Source organism: Ylistrum balloti, unplaced genomic scaffold (assembly GCF_031769215.1).
Source record: "Ylistrum balloti isolate Yb309-2 unplaced genomic scaffold, AGI_CSIRO_Ybal_v1 Utg369722, whole genome shotgun sequence".
Classification (NCBI taxonomy): Eukaryota; Metazoa; Mollusca; class Bivalvia; order Pectinida; family Pectinidae; genus Ylistrum; species Ylistrum balloti.
In genome coordinates, this window is record NW_026781941.1 from 897,799 (window position 1) to 913,097 (window position 15,299).

A 15,299-nucleotide genomic window follows, 5' to 3' on the forward strand; every position below is an offset into this window, starting at 1 on the left:
TGTACTGCTATAGATAACAAACGAAGTAAAAACGCTTCCATTTGTCGGTGACCTACTGGCCTTTCCCGCTAAATGGATTACCATGGCTGCGATGCTTTCAACTTGTTAATGTTTTTCGTAGTTGTCCATGCTTTCTTTTTATCGGGTTGTAGCATCTTTGGAATACGTGTGCCTACAGCAAAAGAGCAAACACAACTGTAAAAACAAATCGACATTTCTCGCATTGTTTCTTTACAAAAATGTTTTTTTCGAAAAGTTTTATTTATATCAATGTTTATTTTTCAATAATATTCACATGTTTACGTGATGGTTACTGTTTGTTTCTTCGTAGCCCGGTAAAACTGGTTATAACTTTGATCACTTGTCAACTTACGTACATGTCATTTTCTGAAATGATACCTCATTTTACACATGTAATAATATTTCAGATCACAACATTAAGGTCTGATATGTATAGACGTGGATTATATTCGTCATTCATTAGTACTACTTTGAGTTATTTTCACGACCATGGAGAAATGAAAGGATGATTTTTGCAAAGATTCAAGGTCACAGGGTCAAAGGTTTAAGGTCATTGATACTTGAAATTATTAATACGGCCACATTTCTCCAAAGCTATCAACTATTTTAAAGACACAAACATTTGGAGGTACTACTTATTGTTGTAGATTTTTCAAGGTCACGATAACTTAAGGTCATTCCTTCTTCTCTTTAATTATCAGGTGACCGTTTAGGCCTCCGGGGCCTCTTGTTAAATGTGTGATATCTTTGTCATGTGTGATGTCTTTGTAATGTGTGATATCTTTGTCATGTGTGATATCTTTGTCATGTGTGGTATCTTTGTCATGTGTGATATCTTTGTCATGTGTGGTATCTTTGTAATGTGTGATATCTTTGTCATGTGTGATATATTTGTCATGTGTGATATCTTTGTCGTGTGATATTTTTGTCATGTGTGATATCTTTGTCATGTGTGATATCTTTGTCATGTGTGATATCTTTGTCATGTGTGGTATCTTTGTCATGTGTGTTATCTTAGTCATTTGTGATATCTTTGTCATGTGTGATATCTTTGTCATGTGTGGTATCTTTGTAATGTGTGATATCTTTGTCATGTGTGGTATCTTTGTCATGTGTGTGTGTGATGTCTTTGTCATGTCCGTTATCTTAGTCATGTGTGATATCTTTGTCATGTGTGATGTCTTTTTCATGTCTGTTATCTTAGTTATGTGTGATATCTTTGTCATGTGTGATGTCTTTGTCATGTCTGTTATCTTAGTCATGTGTGATATCTTTGTCATGTGTGGTATCTTTGTCAAGTCTGTTATCTTAGTCATGTGTGATATCTTTGTAATGTCTGTTATCTTTGTCATGTGTGATATCTTTGTAATGTGTGATATCTTTGTCATGTGTGATATCTTTGTCATGTGTGGTATCTTTGTCATGTGTGTTATCTTAGTCATGTTTGATGTCTTTGTCATGTCTGTTATCTTAGTCATGTGTGATATCTTTGTCATGTGTGATGTCTTTGTCATGTCTGTTATCTTAGTTATGTGTGATATCTTTGTCATGTGTGATATCTTTGTCATGTGTGTTATCTTAGTCATGTGTGATGTCTTTGTCATGTCCGTTATCTTAGTCATGTGTGATATCTTTGTCATGTGTGATGTCTTTGTCATGTCTGTTATCTTAGTTATGTGTGATATCTTTGTCATGTGTGATATCTTTGTAATGTGTGATATCTTTGTCATGTGTGATATCTTTGTCATGTGTGGTATCTTTGTCATGTGTGTTATCTTTGTCATGTGTGATGTCTTTGTCATTTCTGATATCTTTGTCATGTGTGATATCTTTGTCATGTGTGATGTCTTTGTCATGTCTGTTATCTTTGTCATGTGTGATATCTTTGTCATGTGTGATATCATTGTCATGTGTGATATCTTTGTCATGTGTGATATCTTAGTCATGTGTGATATCTTTGTAATGTCTGTTATCTTTGTCATGTGTGATATCTTTGTCATGTGTGATATCATTGTCATGTGTGATATCTTTGTCATGTGTGATATCTGTGTCATGTGTGATATCTTTGTCATGTGTGATATCTTTGTAATTTGTGATATCTTTGTCATGTGTGATATCTTTGTCATGTGTGATATCTTTGTAATGTGTGATATCTTTGTCATGTGTGATATCTTTGTCATGTGTGATATCTTTGTCATGTGTGATATCTGTGTCTTGTGTGATATCTTTGTCATGTGTGATATCTTTGTCATGTGTGACAACTTTGTCATGTGTGATATCTTTGTCATGTGTGATATCTTTGTCATGTGTGATATCTTTGTCATGTGTGATATCTGTGTCTTTTCCATATCAGATCGACAACATTAAATAAATAAAAAATCAATAAATAGTTTCTGATAAATGTGTTCTGGATGCCATATTCATTCACTTTTTCAAACTTCTTACCGCAAAATAAAGTTAAAACATGAATAATTTAAACAGCTCATTTCGTCAAGTGTTTGAATTGAAATGTAAATTTCTCGAAGTATAGAAACTTTTTTTCTAATTACATTGGTGTTTTAAGATAATTTAATTTCATCTTGTGGGATTTCAGAATTGCATATTGCACCAGTTCTCCTGAAAACACAATTAAAATATATCTTATGGCAAGGAGAATCTATCAATCTTAATAAAAAACCAAAACGTGGATGGTTAGAATTGAAAGCGTATGATTCCGTCTCAAAGCTTCGCACAAAGTATTGTGTGTTGACTCTGGCTTGTCTGCCTTAATATATTCCAACTTGAAAACACCGCCTGACATTATCATCGTTGATTAAATATGATGACATTAAAGTGATTAATGTGGCCATATCGAATTCAAAACGACCATGAACTTCGGCCAGAACACTGAATACCTGACATATGTTTTAAATAGACCACAATCTGTTCCCGTTCCCCTTTCCCCTAGTTGATATAACAAACTTTTCGTTCCTTATGTCGTCTTTCCGTATTATTAAATGATGTTTTACTACAATTTCTCATTTCTTATGTTGTCCCACCTTTATTGTTCAATTTCTCATTCCTTTTGTTGTTCCACCTTTATTGTTCAATTTCTCATTCCTTTCGTTGTCTCACCTTTACTGTTCAATTTCTCACTCCTTTCGTTGTCTCACCTCTACTGTTCAATTTCTCATTTCTTTTGTTGTCCCACCTTTACTGTTCAATTTCTCATTCCTTTTGTTGTCCCACCTTTACTGTTCAATTTTTCATTCCTTTTGTTGTCTCACCTTTACTGTTCAATTTCTCATTCCTTTTGTTGTCTCACCTTTACTGTTAAATTTCTCATTCCTTTTGTTGTCTCACCTTTACTGTTCAATTTCTCATTTTATTTATTTTATTCATGAATTGGTCAGATCCTATGTCCTGGTGTCTGCCCTTTAGTGTTAGTATTTTTGTTTCTATTTCCTGGTTACTGCCCTTTAGTGTTAGTATTTTTGGTCCTATTTCCTGGTGTCTGCCGTTTAGTGTTAGTATTTTTGTTTCTATTTCCTGTTGTCTGCACTTTAGTGTTAGTATTTTTGATTCTATTTCCTGGTGTCTGCCCTTTAGTTTTAGTATTTTTGTCTCTATTTCCTGGTGTCTGCCCTTTAGTGTTAGTATTTTTGTTCCTATTTCCTGTTGTCTGCCCTTTAGTGTTAATATTTTTGTTTATATTTCCTGGTGTCTGCTCTTTAGTGTTAGTATTTTTGTTTCTATTTCCTGGTGTCCGCCCTTTAGTGTTAGTGTTTTTGTTTCTATTTCCTGGTGTCTGCCCTTTAGTGTTAGTATTTTTGTCTCTATTTCCTGGTGTCTGCCCTTTACTGTTAGTATTTTTGTTTCTATTTCCTGGTTACTGCCCTTTAGTGTTAGTATTTTTGGTCCTATTTCCTGGTGTCTGCCGTTTAGTGTTAGTATTTTTGTTTCTATTTCCTGTTGTCTGCACTTTAGTGTTAGTATTTTTGATTCTATTTCCTGGTGTCTGCCCTTTAGTTTTAGTATTTTTGTCTCTATTTCCTGGTGTCTGCCCTTTAGTGTTAGTATTTTTGTTCCTATTTCCTGTTGTCTGCCCTTTAGTGTTAATATTTTTGTTTATATTTCCTGGTGTCTGCTCTTTAGTGTTAGTATTTTTGTTTCTATTTCCTGGTGTCCGCCCTTTAGTGTTAGTGTTTTTGTTTCTATTTCCTGGTGTCTGCCCTTTAGTGTTAGTATTTTTGTCTCTATTTCCTGGTGTCTGCCCTTTACTGTTAGTATTTTTGTTTCTATTTCCTGTTGTCTGCCCTTTAGTGTTAGTATTTTTGTTTCTATTTCCTGGTGTCTGCCCTTTAGTGTTAGTATTTTTATTTCTATTTCCTGGTGTCTGCCCTTTAGTGTTAGTATTTTTGTTTCTATTTCCTGGTGCCTGCCCTTTAGTGTTAGTATTTTTTGTTCCTATTTCCTGGTGTCTGCCCTTTGGTGTTAGTATTTTTGTTTCTATTTCCTGTTGTCTGCCCTTTAGTGTTAGTATTTTTGTTTCTATTTCCTGGTGTCTGCCCTTTAGTGTTAGTGTTTTTGTTTCTATTTCCTGGTGTCTGCCCTTTAGTGTTAGTATTTTTTGTTCCTATTTCCTGGTGTCTGCCCTTTAGTGTTAGTATTTTTGTTTCTATTTCCTGGTGTCTGCCGTTTAGTGTTAGTATTTTTATTTCTATTTCCTGGTGTCTGCCCTTTAGTGTTAGTATTTTTGTTTCTATTTCCTGGTGCCTGCCCTTTAGTGTTAGTATTTTTTGTTCCTATTTCCTGGTGTCTGCCCTTTGGTGTTAGTATTTTTGTTTCTATTTCCTGTTGTCTGCCCTTTAGTGTTAGTATTTTTGTTTCTATTTCCTGGTGTCTGCCCTTTAGTGTTAGTATTTTTTGTTCCTATTTCCTGGTGTCTGCCCTTTAGTGTTAGTATTTTTGTTTCTATTTCCTGTTGTCTGCCCTTTAGTGTTAGTATTTTTGTTTCTATTTCCTGGTGTCTGCCCTTTAGTGTTAGTATTTTTGTTTCTATTTCCTGGTGTCTGCCCTTTAGTGTTAGTATTTTTTGTTTCTATTTCCTGGTGTCTGCCCTTTAGTGTTAGTATTTTTGTTTCTATTTCCTGGTGTCTGCCCTTTAGTGTTAGTATTTTTTGTTTCTATTTCCTGGTGTCTGCCCTTTAGTGTTAGTATTTTTGTTCCTATTTCCTGTTGTCTGCCCTTTAGTGTTAGTATTTTTGTTCCTATTTCCTGTTGTCTGCCCTTTACTGTTAGTATTTTTGTTCCTATTTCCTGGTGTCTGCCCTTTAGTGTTAGTATTTTTGTTTCTATTTCCTGGTGTCTGCCCTTTAGTGTTAGTATTTTTGTTCCTATTTCTTGTTGTCTGCCCTTTAGTGTTAGTATTTTTGTTCCTATTTCCTGGTTACTGCCCTTTACTGTTAGTATTTTTGTTTCTATTTCCTGGTTACTGCCCTTTAGTGTTAGTATTTTTTGTTTCTATTTCCTTGTGTCTGCCGTTTAGTGTTAGTATGTTTGTTCCTATTTCCTGGTTACTGCCCTTTAGTGTTAGTATTTTTGGTCCTATTTCCTGGTGTCTGCCGTTTAGTGTTAGTATTTTTGTTTCTATTTCCTGGTGTCTGCCCTTTAGTGTTAGTATTTTTGTTTCTATTTCCTGGTGTCTGCCCTTTAGTGTTAGTATGTTTGTTCCTATTTCCTGGTTACTGCCCTTTAGTGTTAGTATTTTTGGTCCTATTTCCTGGTGTCTGCCGTTTAGTGTTAGTATTTTTGTTTCTATTTCCTGGTGTCTGCCCTTTAGTGTTAGTATTTTTGTTTCTATTTCCTGTTGTCTGCCCTTTAGTGTTAGTATTTTTGTTTCTATTTCCTGGTGTCTGCCCTTTAGTGTTAGTATTTTTGTTTCTATATCCTGGTGTCTGCCCTTTAGTGTTAGTATTTTTGTTTCTATATCCTGGTGTCTGCTCTTTACTGTTAGTATTTTTGTTTCTATTTCCTGGTGTCTGCCCTTTACTGTTAGTATTTTTGTTTCTATTTCCTGGTGTCTGCCCTTTAGTGTTAGTATTTTTGTTTCTATTTCCTGGTGTCTGCCCTTTAGTGTTAGTATTTTTGTTTCTATATCCTGGTGTCTGCCCTTTACTGTTAGTATTTTTGTTTCTATATCCTGGTGTCTGCCCTTTACTGTTAGTATTTTTGTTTCTATTTCCTGGTGTCTGCCCTTTAGTGTTAGTATTTTTGTTTCTATTTCCTGGTGTCTGCCCTTTAGTGTTAGTATTTTTGTTTCTATATCCTGGTGTCTGCCCTTTACTGTTAGTATTTTTGTTTCTATATCCTGGTGTCTGCCCTTTACTGTTAGTATTTTTGTTTCTATTTCCTGGTTACTGCCCTTTAGTGTTAGTATTTTTTGTTTCTATTTCCTGGTGTCTTCCCTTTAGTGTTAGTATTTTTGTTCCTATTTCCTGGTGTCTGCCCTTTAGTGTTAGTATTTTTGTTTCTATTTCCTGGTGTCTGCCCTTTAGTGTTAGTATTTTTGTTCCTATTTCCTGTTGTTGTCTCCCTTTAGTGGTAGTTATGGTTTCCATTATTTTCTCCCTTTAGTTGTAGTTATGGTTTCCATTATTGTCTCCCTTTAGTGTGTTTATTTATTTATTTTTTCATGTTTTTGTCCCATATTTATATCCTTTCGTTCTTTCGCCTTAAATGTTAATTTCTCGATCCTTCTCTTGTTTTCGTTAAAATAATGATTTCTGGTGTTTCCCCTTTAATGACAAATTTTACTTTCTTTACTGAAGTCATCCCTGTTGTATACCGTGTACACTCTGGTCTGGTGTTTACAGTCGTGTACATTACCTTGTGGAAATATCGAGAAAATCATTCATGTTGAAAATGAATTTTTTTTCTGTTTAAATATTTATTTGTTATATATTAAAACGGCCCAGTGATCAAAGGTACATTCAGTGATAAAAAAAAAGATAAAAAACGGTTGTAAATAATGCTTATGTCAAAATCGGATAAGTGTCAAACAAGAAATATTTCGAATTGTTTGAATCAATTATTAAAAAGTTTATGTCGTGCCGTAAATTAAAAGCGTAAGATAATATCGTCCCGGTTTTTCACGTACTAAGTTAGCTCTATTCCTCATAATTCCCAAACCTCAGAGGTCTGATCTCATGTCTTCGAGTATCAATGAGCTCGGCCAACAGACACCAGGAGCAGACGACACAGCTGTTAATGTTGACAATAAATGTCGTGATACATCACAATCATTGAGAAAAATAGCATCTCTAGATATGAACGAATGTTGAAGTCCAGACATAAAAACATTCAAAACAATTCTTATCGGAGAGGGAATACTCCCCGCTTAGAAAATTGGTAGCATCATGGGGAGGAGATATTATGAATATGGAAGTGTGGAGTCAGTAGAAATTATACAGAACGATTAGTTCTTTGTAAGTGTATGATGACTTTGATGATTAGTTTTGATCCAACAATCTCAGAGACGGTTTGAGAATCACTTCAAACAAATTAAGTGCTGCTGATGAATAAGTACCGGGTTTTATTTTCATTTTTCACATCAATCCCTTCCATATAAACTTAACGACGACACATCAATGAATATATATATATATTTCTTAATTCAATTGTAAATTCGTGTTTGTTTCCATCTTCCCATGTTTTTTTTTAATATCACAACGCCCGTCTGTTGGTCAACTTAAATAACTACTAGTCATGTACACCAAAGCAAATTTTGACAAGATTTTGTCAGGCGTATCCTTGATGAACTGGGGTTGAATTTTGTATAAATGTCGCAAGGAAAATCATTATACCGTACAGGTTACCGATCGAATGCATTGATCTGTAACTGATCGATGTCCGTTTTACCATGCACATGAAGTGTGACAGCCGTTACTGATGAACAAGGATATTTAATACAGGAGGGTTAACTTTGCATTACAAAATCTACTGGTCCTGCATTAGTATCTCACTACTACATTACCATAAGTCTTGAAACGCAAGTTAATAGATAAAACAAAATATTTGTTCTGACAATCCATTTACTTCTCATAATCACTTTTGATGATACTTTATCAGGCAGTTTTGTCTCGTAGCGAATATTTTGTGGAAAGGTTTTTATTTAATCAGGCGACTGTTGTTTTGTTTGTCTTAGAATAATTTTGTCTCTGAATGGTCAGTGGCTTTTTCTGATTTTTTTTTGTCGAGAGAAAATCATAAATATATCATATCGTTTTGTTGTGACCATTTTCTTACTTTTGCCAGTACTGTGTTAATTTTGTGTTATATTTAATACTCATCTGCTATAGTGATCTTCGTTTTATCCAGCAGCTCTGACTACGAGGGCTGATTGTGAGCCACATAATTAGGGACTGAACTTTTTGCAGATGTATTGCAGTACTTTCTTACATAATCCCCTTCAGTATCTATGCACTTTTGCAAACGATGTTAAAGGGCCTCGATGCCACTTTTAAAGAAGTCCTTTTCTTGACCTGTCAGAAAGACCTGCCGCCATCATCAGGCCGAACGTATATGAAAGTTTGATGGAGCGAGATCAGGCGAATAAGGCGGTTGTTCAGTCAATTCAATACCACAATCGTTAATGGCAGCCATGACAATGCCAGAGTTGTGAACAGAGGCATTGCCCTGATGGAACAACACACATTTACTAAGTTTTCCGCGGTGCTTGTATTTACTATTTAAGACCCACAGAATACCATCAGCGTCCCGGAAAACCGAGGTCATAGCATTTCCAGATGATGGAACAGTCTTTGGCTTATTTGGCCTCTGGGGTGAATGATGGGGCCACGTTTCATCCATAGTCACAAACCTCTGAAGAAACTTAGCACGATCTGCCTTTGAAAGGTTCAGATTGGCATGCGCGCGACAAAGTCCGCCTGGTGTGTTTCTGATCAAATGTGCTATCTCTTCGACATAAACTGACCGAATGACACCAGTCTTCGAGTACACAGCCTTAAAAAGCCAAGGAAAAGTAGCTTGGCTTCTTCAATACAATGCTCACAACTTATCAATCAGCCCTCGTAATTTGCTGGTCCACAATTTTAGTCTTGTGACAACGTCCTTGTCTTGTCGTCAGGATAGGTCAGTTTTTGAGCTCATGATTGCGCCTGACGCATTGGTGCCGTCAATACACTCGCGTAAGACACTGACGCTGTCAATACAATTATGTAAAACAATAAAGTTACCTTTGTCTAACAGTGACCAGGATTTTTAATCAGAAAAAATGTTTGATTAATAAGCCTCATCAAGCAGCATTTTTCTGTCAATGGTACTTTAATCCTTGACATAATTCTATTTAGCATATTGACAAATGTTTCTTACCCATTTTAATATCTCCTTTACTGTTTATCTTTAGTAACTACACACTGTATATAGTTGTGAAACAGTCTTTATGTATCTGTTTATTGTTCTTAAAAATGAAAATTGGTCTGCCTTATAATTATAACTTCAAATTACAATGCCATCACATACAAATTGAGGTGTCTCTATTACAATTTTTTGACGAATTAATATATTCCACATCTGATACAGCATAAAGTCATCAACAATAGCCATATCTTATACAGTATATGGGAAACAAAGACGAGGCTTGCGAGTGTTTGGCTACATAAGAATCTTTCCCAACAGATTTATATGTAGTTCTCCTGCTCTTTACTAACACAGGACAACAAAAACATATTGGTGATAAATGAAAAGAGACTATCCAGATATGTTTAAGGTTTTCCCCAATTTCTAATTAAACAACAGAAGTCTGGTAACAGTACCTGTCTATATCAGACAACAGGGAAAACAGTTTTGTAACAGTACCTGTCTATACCAGACACCAGGGGGAGCAGACTGGTAACAGTACCTGTCTATATCAGACATCATGTGTAGCAGACTGGTAACAGTACCTGTCTATATCAGACACCAGGGGGAGCACTCTGGTAACAGTACCTGTCTATATCAGACACCAGGGGGAGCAGTCTGGTAACAGTACCTGTCTATATCAGACATCAGGGGGAGCAGTCTGGTAACAGTACCTGTCTATATCAGACATCAGGGGGAGCAGTCTGGTAACAGTACCTGTCTATATCAGACATCAGGGAAAGCAGTCTGGTAACAGTACCTGTCTATATCAGACACCAGGGGGAGCGCAGTCTGTCTATATCAGTAACAGTACCTGTCTATATCAGACACTATATCATGACAGGGGGAGCAGTCTGGTAACAGTACCTGTCTATATCAGACACCAGGGGGAGCAGTCTGGTAACAGTACCTGTCTATATCAGACATCAGGGAAAGCAGTCTGGTAACAGTACCTGTCTATATCAGACATCAGGGGGAGCAGTCTGGTAACAGAACCTGTCTATATCAGACAACAGGGGGAGAAGTGTGGTAACAGTACCTGTCTATATCAGACATCATGGGTAGCAGTCTGGTAACAGTACCTGTCTATATCAGACATCACAGGTAGCAGTCTGGTAACAGTACCTGTCAATGTCAGACAACAAGGGGAGAAGACTGGGAACATTACCTGTCTATAACAGACATCAGGGGGAGCAGTCTGGTAACAGAACCTGTCTATATCAGACACCAGGAGGAGCACTCTTGTAACAGTATCTGTCTATTCAAGACACCAGGGGGAGCAGTCTGGTAACAGTACCTGTCTATATCAGACACCAGGGGGAGCAGTCTGGTAACAGTACCTGTCGATACCAGACACCAGGGGTAGTAGTTTGGTAACAGTACCTGTCTATATCAGACACCAGGGGGAGCAGTCTGGTAACAGTACCTGTCTATATCAGACATCAGAGGGAGCAGTCTTGTAACAGTACCTGTCTATATCAGACAACAGGGGGAGAAATCTGATAACAGTGCCTGTGTATATCAGACATCATAGGTACCAGTATGGTAAAAATACCTGTCTATATCAGACACCAGGGGGAGCAGTCTGATAACAGTACCTGTCTATATCAGACACCTGTCTATACCAGACACCAGGTGGAGCAGTCTGGTAACAGTACCTGTCTATACCAGACACCAGGGGGAGCAGTCTGGTAACAGTACCTGTCTATATCAGACACCAGGGGAGCAGTCTGGTAACAGTACCTGTCTATATCAGACACCAGAGGGAGCAGTCTGGTAACAGTACCTGTCTATATCAGACATCATGGGGAAGCAGTCTGGTAACAGTACCTGTCTATATCAGACACCAGAGGGAGCAGTCTGGTAACAGTACCTGTCTATATCAGACATCAGAGGGAGCAGTCTGGTAACAGTACCTGTCTATATCAGACATCAGAGGGAGCAGTCTGGTAACAGTACCTGTCTATATCAGACATCAGGGGGAGCAGTCTGGTAACAGTACCTGTCTATATCAGACACGATGGGGGTCAGCCTGGTTATAGTACCTGTCTATATCAGACACCAGGGGGAGCAGTCTGGTTATAGTACCTGTCTATATCAGACACCAGGGGGGTCAGCCTGGTTATAGTACCTGTCTATATCAGACACCAGGGGGAGCAGTCTGGTAACAGTACCTGTCTATATCAGACACCAGGGGGAGCAGTCTGGTAACAGTACCTGTCTATATCAGACATCAGGGGGAGCAGTCTGGTAACAGTACCTGTCTATATCAGACACCAGGGGGAGCAGTCTGGTAACAGTACCTGTCTATATCAGACATCAGGGGGAGCAGTCTGGTAACAGTACCTGTCTATATCACCAGGGGGAGCAGTACCTGTCTATACAGTCTAACAGTACCTGTCTATATCAGACACAGTACAGTCTGGTAACAGTACCTGTCTATATCAGACACCATTGGGAGAAGTCTGTAACAGTATCTGTCAATGTCAGTCAACAGGGGGATTAGTCTGGTAACAGTACATGTCTATATCAGACACCATTTGGAGCAGTCTGGGAACAGTACCTGTCTATAACAGACATCAGGAAGATCAGTCTGGTAACAGTACCTGTCTATAACATACATCTGTGGGAGCAGTCTGGTAACAGTACCTGTCTATACCAGACATCAGGGGGAGCAGTCTGGTAACAGTACCTGTCTATATCAGACACCAGGGGGAGCAGTCTGGTAACAGTACCTGTCTATATCAGACATCAGGGGGAGCAGTCTGGTAACAGTACCTGTCTATACCAGACACCAGGTGGAGCAGTCTGGTAACAGTACCTGTCTATACAAGAAAAAAGGGGGAGTAGTCTGGTAACAGTACCTGTCTATATCAGACACCAGGAGGAGCAGTCTGGTAACAGTACCTGTCTATATCAGACATCAGGGGGAGCAGTCTGGTAACAGTACCTGTCTATATCAGACACCAGGGGGAGCAGTCTGGTAACAGTACCTGTCTATATCAGACATCAGGGGGAGCAGTCTGGTAACAGTACCTGTCTATATCAGACATCAGGGGGAGCAGTCTGGTAACAGTACCTGTCTATATCAGACACCAGGGGGAGCAGTCTGGTAACAGTACCTGTCGATACCAGACACCAGGGGGAGCAGTCTGGTAACAGTACCTGTCTATATCACAGAGCAGTCTGTAACAGTTGTCTATATCAGACATCAGGGGAAGTAGTCTGGTAACAGTACCTGTCTATATCAGACATCATGGGTAGCAGTCTGGTAACAGTACCTGTCTATATCAGACATCAGGGGGAGCAGTCTGGTAACAGTACCTGTCAGACACCAGGAGGAGCAGTCTGGTAACAGTACCTGTCTATATCAGACATCAGGGAAAGCAGTCTGGTAACAGTACCTTTCTAAACTAGACACCAGGGGGAGCAGTCTGGTAACAGTACCTGTCTATATCAGGAGGAGCAGTCTGGTAACAGTACCTGTCTATTTCAGAAAACAGGGGGAGTAGTCTGGTAACAGTACCTGTTTATACCAGACACCAGGGGGAGCAGTCTGGTAACAGTACCTGTCTATATCAGACATCAGGGGGAGCAGTCTGGTAACAGTACCTGTCGATACCAGACACCAGGGGGAGCAGTCTGGTAACAGTACCTGTCTATATCAGAAACCAGGGGTAGCAGTCTAGTTACAGTAACTGTCTATATCAGACACCAGGGGTAGCAGTCTGGTAACAGTACCTGTGTATATCAGAAATCATAGGTACCAGTATGGTAAAAATACCTGTCTAAGGGAATAAATAAGAAAGCCTAGATTATATACAGATGATTTAAAATCAAAAGATATACAACAAATACACAACAAATGAATAACAAAGAATTTCACATCACCTAGTGAAACAATGAAGAGTAAGCCTACCAAAACTTGATATAACTTTCACTTTATACATATATATCATTATGTTACCTTAAGATTCTAAAAAAACAATTCAGCTGCAACATTGCATTGTATGTCCTTCAGGTGTGACATATTTGAAGGAAACACTATGTTGACTCAATGCCACATAATTAATCAACATCAGTTTGTAAATTGAGGATCTTACATTTGTGATATATAATTAATCAAAATCTTAAAATATTTTGCTCCATCAAATTATTCATCAAAATCAATAAATTTCATACAATATTGAAATGAGTTTAAGATTCTATTTCTCATGTAACTCATATCTCTAAAAAAATAGCGATAGTTGAAATTAATTTCCATGTAAGACAGGCTTATTTCAACTCTGTAAGTTTTTCAATACCAAGACAATGTTATGTCATGAAAATGGGTATATTTATGATGTCACAATGTACATATGATTTCACAATAGAGTTATGACATGTGTGTCATGTGATATTTACCACATGATTTTATGACATGACAAACCAGGCCAGTTATGTGATAAAAAGAGTTATGTATCAATGACAGATATTATCACATAATTATCAAATTTATTTTATGGCAATTCCTTTCATATTCTAAAGGTAAGTTTTCATGTTAATCTAAGCAATATAATATTTTGAAATTTGTACTATTCCATTGAATTATATTTTATTCAGTGTTTATAACATTGCAGTGTGGAAATCCATTTCATGAACTTAACCAAAAAGCACAATCACACGTCAAATAAATGTTTATATAAATACCTCTTTATCTGGTGACAGGTTCATTTCTGGTGATAAGCCTGTCAATAACTATTTCAGTTTTTAAGAAATGCCAATAAATATTATATCTGTTCTAAGATTTATTCTGTCCTATAGTTTTCAGCCCCTCTGGGTATATTTCAAGGTAAATATGGTAACAAAATGAAATAACATACTAATCATTTGAAATTTAGTAATCTCAAATTTGAGTGTATTATCATATTTAAATAATGGATTGCCTAGTAATAAATTTTGGTCCACACAAAACATTGGTCGTGAAATCAGAAAACAAAACCTTTAAGCATAACTTTTAAATTGCACCAAAATGCTAAAACAAGCTAACTGACCTATATATTTGTAGTTTATATAACGATTTATTCTTGTTTTACATCCTATTAACAGTCAAGGTCATATAAGGACATGCCAGGTTTGGTGGTGGAGAAGAGTCGGAGTTCCCAGAGAAAAACCGCCATACTGCCTTCAGTACATGGCGACTGACCCATGTAGATGTCAAACCCATAACCCCTAAGTGGAGGGTTAGTGTTAAAGATGGTCAAATGCCTTGACTACTCGGTCAGCGCTGCTTCTACAGTTTATAAATGTTGAAAGACAAATGAAAAATCAGCATGATAAAGTACGATCACCTAAAACTATACAATAATGGACAGCAGTACAAAACAACATTGGTCCCGAGCTTCTATAAATGGTCACTTTCTCCTGTCAACTCAAAATTCAAAGTGCAACACCACTAAAAGTTTGGACATGTATTACATAATCACAATTAAAGTTAAAGTGTACAATGATGCATTAACATCCCTTATTTGTGTTTTAGCAGGAAGACACTTCACAACAGAATAACACCTGTGACAAACTATACCCGACGGATATCACAAAACACTGAAGAACAACAGCCTTAAAAGTACACTTAAAACAACAATAGGAGATATGACTGTGTGTACAATAGTACTTTATAGTTTATTGTTCTGATAGATTATAACATGATAAAATGCTATCCAAGGTGGCCACTGATGTAAAAAATGCATGAAATTTTTAAAACAAGTTTTAAACATGAGAGAAAAGATATATTATATAAAACAATGATTAAATGTATCTTTTATCTTATCACTGCACTTTGATGGTAACAATAATCAACTAGAGGTGTTTTATTCCATGACTTTCTAACTATTGATCAA